Source organism: Scleropages formosus, chromosome 10 (assembly GCF_900964775.1).
Source record: "Scleropages formosus chromosome 10, fSclFor1.1, whole genome shotgun sequence".
In the NCBI taxonomy this organism is placed as follows: Eukaryota; Metazoa; Chordata; class Actinopteri; order Osteoglossiformes; family Osteoglossidae; genus Scleropages; species Scleropages formosus.
The window spans coordinates 26,836,418-26,844,002 of NC_041815.1; positions in this window are offsets into that span (position 1 = coordinate 26,836,418).

The window sequence follows — 7,585 nt, forward strand, 5'->3', positions numbered from 1 at the left end:
ATCAAGCTGATTAAAGGAACGTATGGCTCTCTGGGTCAAATGTCGCCACTTGAAACTTACTGTAGTTCAGCATCAAGCATCAGTGAAGAACTGCTATCTGGAACACTCTGCAGTACCCCCCCAGGTCATTCATCTGTTTACTGTGTCCTGCGCAGCTCGATTGTCCCCTGGCTGGTTACTGAAGGTCATTTAAGTTCACGTAGAATATAGCACAAAGCACAGGATGCACTTGTAGAGATTCCATGTTGAAAGGTGTCTGTTTAAGAGGGTGGTGTGGGGGGGGGGTTATTGCAGACCTGTGAGTTCCTTTTAATCTTATTTGAATTGCCTTTGGCTTCGACTGTCTCCGTTAATCCCATGTCCCTCCCAGCAGCGCAGTGTCCTGTCCCGGAGGACGCTTTATCCTCGTTGACACTGGACGGTGACATCGGCGAAAGCGACTCGACAGACACGCCCGAGAAGTGCGGTTGTCTCTAATCCCGCTGGGTGACCTTATCACTCCACCATCCCTGCAGGCCCGAAGCACCCTCTGCCTGAAGGTCGTGTATGAGTGTGTGAGACGGCCCAGAGAAAACAGCACTGAGTGCGTGTGTCTCTGCGTGTGTGAGTGTGTGTGTGCGTGTAGGTCCTGGCAAAGCATCGCTTGTTTGGGTTCATATTAGGCTCCAAGGCGCTGCCACCACTGAGCTCCGGCATGAGGGTTCATATTTAGGAGCTGGAAGTAGTCTGTGACCCGTGGTGTTAACACTCATTTATTCCATGTTATGGTGTAGTGGGTAAAGGTATAAACTAAATACCTTGTTAATAACACTGCGCTTCCCTTTGGAGGAAAGTTTCTGCAGGATTATTTACAACTTATATGAATATCAATAAACAGGTATTACATATCTGCAAGAGAAATAAATGTACCTATAGGTCTGAAGTCCCAGGAATGGCTAATTAAAGAAGCAAGAAGGAAAGCGGTATTGAACTGTTGACCCCAGGAGGCCTTGTTGGGGTGGCACAGAGGGACAGTGAGTAGCTCTGCTGTCTCACAGCACCTGGGTGGTGCGAGAGGACATGGGTTTGATCCCTGTCCAGTCTGCCTGGAGTTGGCATGTTCTCCCCGTGTCTGTGTAGGTTTCTTCTGGGTGCTCTGGTTTCCTCCCACAGTCCAAAGACATGCTGTTCAGGTTCACCCATAGTGTGTGAGAGAGAGAGAGAGAGTGTGTGTGTTCCACTGATGTATAGATGAGTGACCCATTATAAGCAGTGTATCTAGCAGTGCAAGTCACTGTGGTGAATAAGGTGTGTGGGCTGATACACAGAGTTCATTGGAAGTTGCTTTGGAGAGAAGCATCTGCTAAATATGTGAATATTGTACCGTACTATACTTAACTTCCCAAAATACTGCACCCAGCATAGAGGACCAACTGATCCGCACCTCAAACAGAAGTGCAGTGGAATCTGCAGTGTGGCTCCTCATGATGCCCACCAGACCCCTGGCAATCGGCACATGAGGGAGGTTCCTGATTACTGGCAATTCGGTCATGAGTCTGAGACATGCTGCTTCTACACTCATTCCTACCGCATCGCTGGCCCCAGTACCGCCGTAATACTCGGAGGTATGTGAGTCATGTGAACGACCCGCAGAACGTGCCTTCCATTAGAAGTTATTTCCATACCCGGCGCAATGAGAGTCATGCGACCCGAGGAAGAACCTCCAATGTGTGCGAACATCATGAGATGCTCATTAGCTGGAGTACCATATGCCGAGCCGTCCCGCATGGGTGCCCTTTCGGCTGCAAAGAGCTGATGGACCCTGTGTAATCACAGTGACAGTTATGTTGTAATATCTTTATTAATCCTCACATGAGAAGAGACATGCTGGGTTGTATCTTTACCAAAACATGCAAAATCATATCCGTTGCAATGTTGTCCCCTGATCTCATGCACGCTGTTACATTTAATCACTTTTAATATCAATTTGCTTTTGAAAACCCTATATGCTGCTACTCCTGCCATGTATACTGGTTTATGATATGTGACAAATTGACTGTACTCAAGAATCACATCTGTCTGCATCCAGGTATTTCCATCTGTTGGTGTAAGGCACTTTTGTATTGTTCTCGGAACTGTGCGTCGCTTTGGAGAGAATGAATTAATGTAAATTTAAATGCAGACCATTACCGTTGATCTTAAACGCCTGGAAAAAGTTATATGATAATGAATGAAACAGTGTCCCCAATAAGGACTTACAGTAATATCCTACTTATAATAAAGTCCCAGATATGCTGCAATAACATACTTGATGTCTGGGAATTTTTATTTCAGGAATTCATTTCTTCTTGAAAGTGTTGAAGCCAAAGGAAAATGAGAGGATGGCATCATCAGTAATCCATTCAGGCTCTGGAATTAGGGCTTCATGGAGGGAATTCAGGTTAGGCACCTTGTACCATTATGATCGGAAGCCCAGAAGTCTCTCGTCACCAGGGTATTTACTACAGCAGATGGTCTGGAAGAGCTGCGCTGGGTCAGTAACCCAGAAAACCAGCACCTGACAGCGGGCAAAGTTTAGCAGCGCTGCAGATAAGCTGAGATATTAATAGGTATGGGTATAAAGGTCGACTCTTTTTATCAATAAAAACAACAAAAAAAACTTTAGTGGTTGACCAGTCGTGTAGACAGGCAACTCGCTGGTCTTCGTCCTGAGAATGGATGACCGTGTATCGGTCACTGGTGATGCTGCTGGCTGGTACCTCCTGGGCTCCACGTTCAAGTCCTGCTCTGTGTGTGTGTATTTTTCCCCATGTTCTCCCAAGTGGGTTTTCTCTGGGTGCTCTGGTTTCCTCCCACTTTGGAGGAAACTAGGTAAAGAATGAACTATTGCAATTATTACAAATACAAACATAGGGAGTGTGTTTCAGGTGAGCTGGTGACAAAATTGCCCGTAATGTGTTAATGTGTGTGATTGTCCTGTCCAGGGTGTGCCCTACCTCACGCCCTATGTTTCCCGGATAGACTCTGGACCCCTGTGACCCTGCAACAGAGAAAGGGTTGATAATGTGGGAGAAACAGATATCATTGGCATGAAAATGGCACACTGAAAAATCATCTCCAGCAGCAGAAGACAAAGGGTTAAAAGGTAATTCTAAGGGAACAACGGTTTTCTTCTCACTCCAGGCTTCCAGCAAGTTCCAAAAAAAAGCCAGTCCCTGTAATATCCTTTGTTGTGTGAAATCATGTAAGGTACTTCCAAAACTATGATGATAACACATAACTATAAGGGGGCAGTTAGTAGTGCATCGGTTAGATCTGCTGCCTTTGGACCCCAAAGTCACAGGTTTGAATTCCACCTGCAGCTGTAGTACCCTTGAGTAAGGTACTTACCCTAAGTTGCTCCAGTACCATTACCTGGCTGTATAAATGAGTAAATAGTTATAGGCATCATAACACTGTCAATTGTTTTAGAGAAAAAAGTCAGCTAAATTAATAAATGTAAAGCAAGTCTCTGTTCCGTTATGATATTTCACCCTTAAGGTGTCATGAACTCTCAGTTTTATTTCCATTCTGTTTCGGTGGCCTCCGTCTGGTCGCGTTTATCTGATGTATTGGTATAAACTGAATTAAATGAAACACGTTACTCCCTCACTGTTACTGATTTATAAAATCTGCCGATGTGTTCGGCGGGCAAGCGAAATATTAGATGAGCGAGCGTATGAAAACATCATGGTGCTGGTATGAGGGCCACGAGCAAACAGAAATTAATGAGTAACACAGAGCCCACGCTGGCAGAAAACCATGAGCCGCTGTATACAAATGTGGAACGGGTCAGCTGGTCCCCTGAATTTATTTATACCGATAATCTAATGACTCCAAAAATCGTGTGTTTTTTGGGAAAATTTCTAGGTAATCGCAGAAGTCTAATGTTGAAAGGATTATGCTGCTGTCCATTTTTCAGCAATATGAGATGGTTCATGAATAGAGACACTGAACTGGGATAGACTGGAGCTTCATGGAACTGAGGCCAAAGGGCAATATGAGCCCAAAATATCGCCTCTGGGAAGTACCAACAAATCATAAACCAGAAGGAGGGCAGCTCTTGCATGTCAAAGTAGGGATATGTCACCTTGAACTAAAAAAAATATTAAAAATCATCCATTATTAACCGCTGCTTGTCCAGTGCAGGGTCACGATGCTCCAGGGCCTATCCTGGACACATAAGGGAATGCATGAAAATTTGGGCAGAACATGCTGATCCAGCTGTTGGAGCAAAACCCACAATCCAGGAGCTGCAAAGCACCAGAGCGTCCTGCTGCACCACCATGCCACCCTAAATTCTGTTCAGGAGGCTTTGATATCCATCAGATTTACATAACTTGGCTTTAACACACCACAAATAGACGCAATGACAAAATTAAAAAAAAAATAATAATTGAGCAATGTTCAAAACCCATGTGGATGGGTGGGTGTCTTCGTGGAGGCTGAGCTGCGATGAGAGACACCTCCCCTCTGAGACAAGGAGCTTAATCGACGTTAGCGGCGTGCTGAACGGAGACGTTCGCACGGCCCTCGGGAATGCGAGGACCTCGGACACGCCCCGCTCCGCCGCGAAGGGGAACGCTGTTACATAAGCAGTAATGCATGCCCACCCGCACGGAATCACGCCATAATTCCATTTGGGCCTTCTCGTGACAGAGCGAGGACAATTTCTCAATGTTGGCGTCTCTTCAACGAGTACTTCGCGCTCCTCAACATTTAATATCCCCGGCACGCCAAATTCTGCAGCATTAGGTATTTAACACTCCGAAAGTGATGGATGCCTATTTATAAGGATAATACACACACACATTTTCAGAACCGCTTGTCCCTTACGGGGTCACGGGGAACCGGAGCCTACCCGGCAACACAGGGCGTAAGGCCGGAGGGGGAAGGGGACACACCCAGGACGGGATGCCAGTCCGCCGCAAGGCACCCCAAGCGGGACTCGAACCCCAGACCCACCGGAGAGCAGGACTGCGGTCCAACCCACCGCGCCACCGCACCCCACCTATAAGGATAATAATTTGTTCAAAAATATACAGACTGGTGGTCCGCTAACGTGGCTAAAATTTGCGTTTATAATGCAAACAATTCAGATGAATGGCGAAAGGATTGAGGCCAGCATTGAAAAGTGACATTTTTTTCACATTGCATTAAATTGGTCATTAAAGGCTGGCGTAAGAAACATAAACACAGGCCGGGTTAATGGCAGTGTGTTCGGCTCACTGTTTAGCGCGATCCGGTTGATGTGTAACTCGATTGGATTAGGCTGCCGCGCACGGGATCTCGGCTTTCCGACTCGTTGCCGTAACGACAAAACCAAGGGGCGTACGTACCCCATTCGGCTCTTCAAATTAGTAAATGACATTTTCTCGTCAATCGAGGCCCGCTGGTACACCCACACAGACCCCTTTCATGCTCGAATCCAAATGTCCCCGTTTTTTCATACCTGTCCATTGAGCGATAAATGCATTACTTTCAAAAATGCCAGAATTTGATATTTAACATGCACAGTGAGGTGAAATATTGCATTCTGTATTCTTGAGCTTCCATCCTGTACCACTCCAAAAAGATAAAGAACTGTTGCGATAATAATAATCATAATAATAATAATAATAATAATGATAATAATGGCACCTATTTTGACGATATCATTCTTACTAGCTCAAGTCAGATCTGTCTTTTTTTTTGATTACCTCTTGTTCCAAATACAATGCGGGTACAAGACTGGCCCTATGAGACGGATGGAAGACTGTGGAATATTCTCCTGATGAAGGAAAAATACGCCACGAGACGATCAAGATCAAGTAGTTTTCTCGGCGCCCCAGTGAAGCCACTGGTGATCATTGCCGATTTTGTCCAAATGGTCCGCTGTTGGACGAAACAGTTGACGCCAACTTTGGGAACTCGGACCTTCCAGTTTCGCCGCGGTCGACATTCCGTGGGGGGTCCCGCTACCTGAGTGGCGAACCCACCAGGGGCTGCTGGGAAATGGACTTGGGTCTTGGAAGACACCTTGGAAGTTCCCCAAGAAATGACAAACCTGCTGCTTTGCAAAGCGCCTGTTGTGGTTTTTATTTTGAAAACTTTGCATTTCTCTTCTCTGGGTTCACTCTGAATTCACAGGAAAAAAGTCACTCCGGAATAATTAAGGCTACAACCTTATTTTATATTATGATGCAACGGACACACGTAGTTCCTCTCTCCTGAATACAGATAACCGCATTTATATTCAGCCCAAAAGTATCAAAATGGGCAAATTTAAGTGCATTGTCACTTTCCCATATCTTTGCTATTTTAAGTCCAAATTCCCACATGCGAGAGTCTGGATCATTTAATAGGGGCGGCAGAGTTATCGTGTGTTTGCACACGGAAGTGATGTTCCCATAAATTTCCCAGCAGAGGAGATTTACTTGACTGGCCTGGACCACGAGGACATCAGAATCTCAGCGAGTGGTTTTTCAGCCGCTGAATGAACTGTATATTTGAGAAGAGGATGATGAAATTCTTTCGAAGGCAGCGTGCAGTTCTACAGCCGGGGCAGATCACCTCTGTTAACACAACACGGAGATTTCGTTCCAACACCCAGCATCAGAAGCATAAAGTGTCCCCTTTGTGGGCTGTGGGTGATGTTGATCTGTGTGCTGTTGGTAGTCTTTATAAATACAAGATGTTCAATTTTTATACATCTCACATAGAGAATATTGGGCAGCATGGTGGCACAGCAAGTAGTGCTGCTGTCTCACAGCACCTGGGTGGTGCGAGAGGTTTTGGGTTTGATCCCCACTCAGTCTGTGTGGAGTTTGCATGTTTTCCCTGTGTCCACATGGGTTTCCTCCCACACTCCAAAGACATGCTGTTCAGGTTCATCCATAGTGAGTGACAGAGAGAGTGTGTTCCATTGATCTATGGATGAGTGACCCAGTGTAAGTAGTGTATCTAGCAGTGTAAGTCACCACAGTGAATAAAGTGTGTGGGCTAGTAACACTACATAGAGTTTACTGGAGGTCGCTTTGGAGAAAAGTGTCTGCTAAATAAATAAAATGTAAATATCGGAAGCCTATGGTTTGAATTCCACCTCTGCTTGCTCTGCACTGATACAATAAAAATTACCCAGCTGTATAAAAGGGTAAATAATTACCTGCTATTTAGGTGGCAGTCTAGCACGAGGTAGCTTACAATGTCAGATAAATATTTTTTACAATGTTTGATAGTGGGGGGGGGGGGGGGGGGGGGCGCAGTGGATTGGACTGAGTCCTGCTCTCCAGTGGGTCTGGGGTTCGAGTCCCGCTGGGGGTGCCCTGTGATGGACTGGCGTCCCGTCCTGCATGTGTCCCCTCCCCCTCCAGCGTTGCGCCCTGTGTTGCCGAGTTAGGCTCCGGTTCGCCGCGACCCCGTATAGAACAAGCGGTGTGTGTGTGTGTGTGTGTGTGTGTGTGTGTGTGTGTGTGTGTGTGATAGTGCAGTGCGTTGTGCGTGCCTCGTCAGGGTACTACAGCCCGAGTGGGAATTCGAACCCGGGTCCTTCAGCTGAAGGAAGAGAACCGCTACGGAACGCAACGCC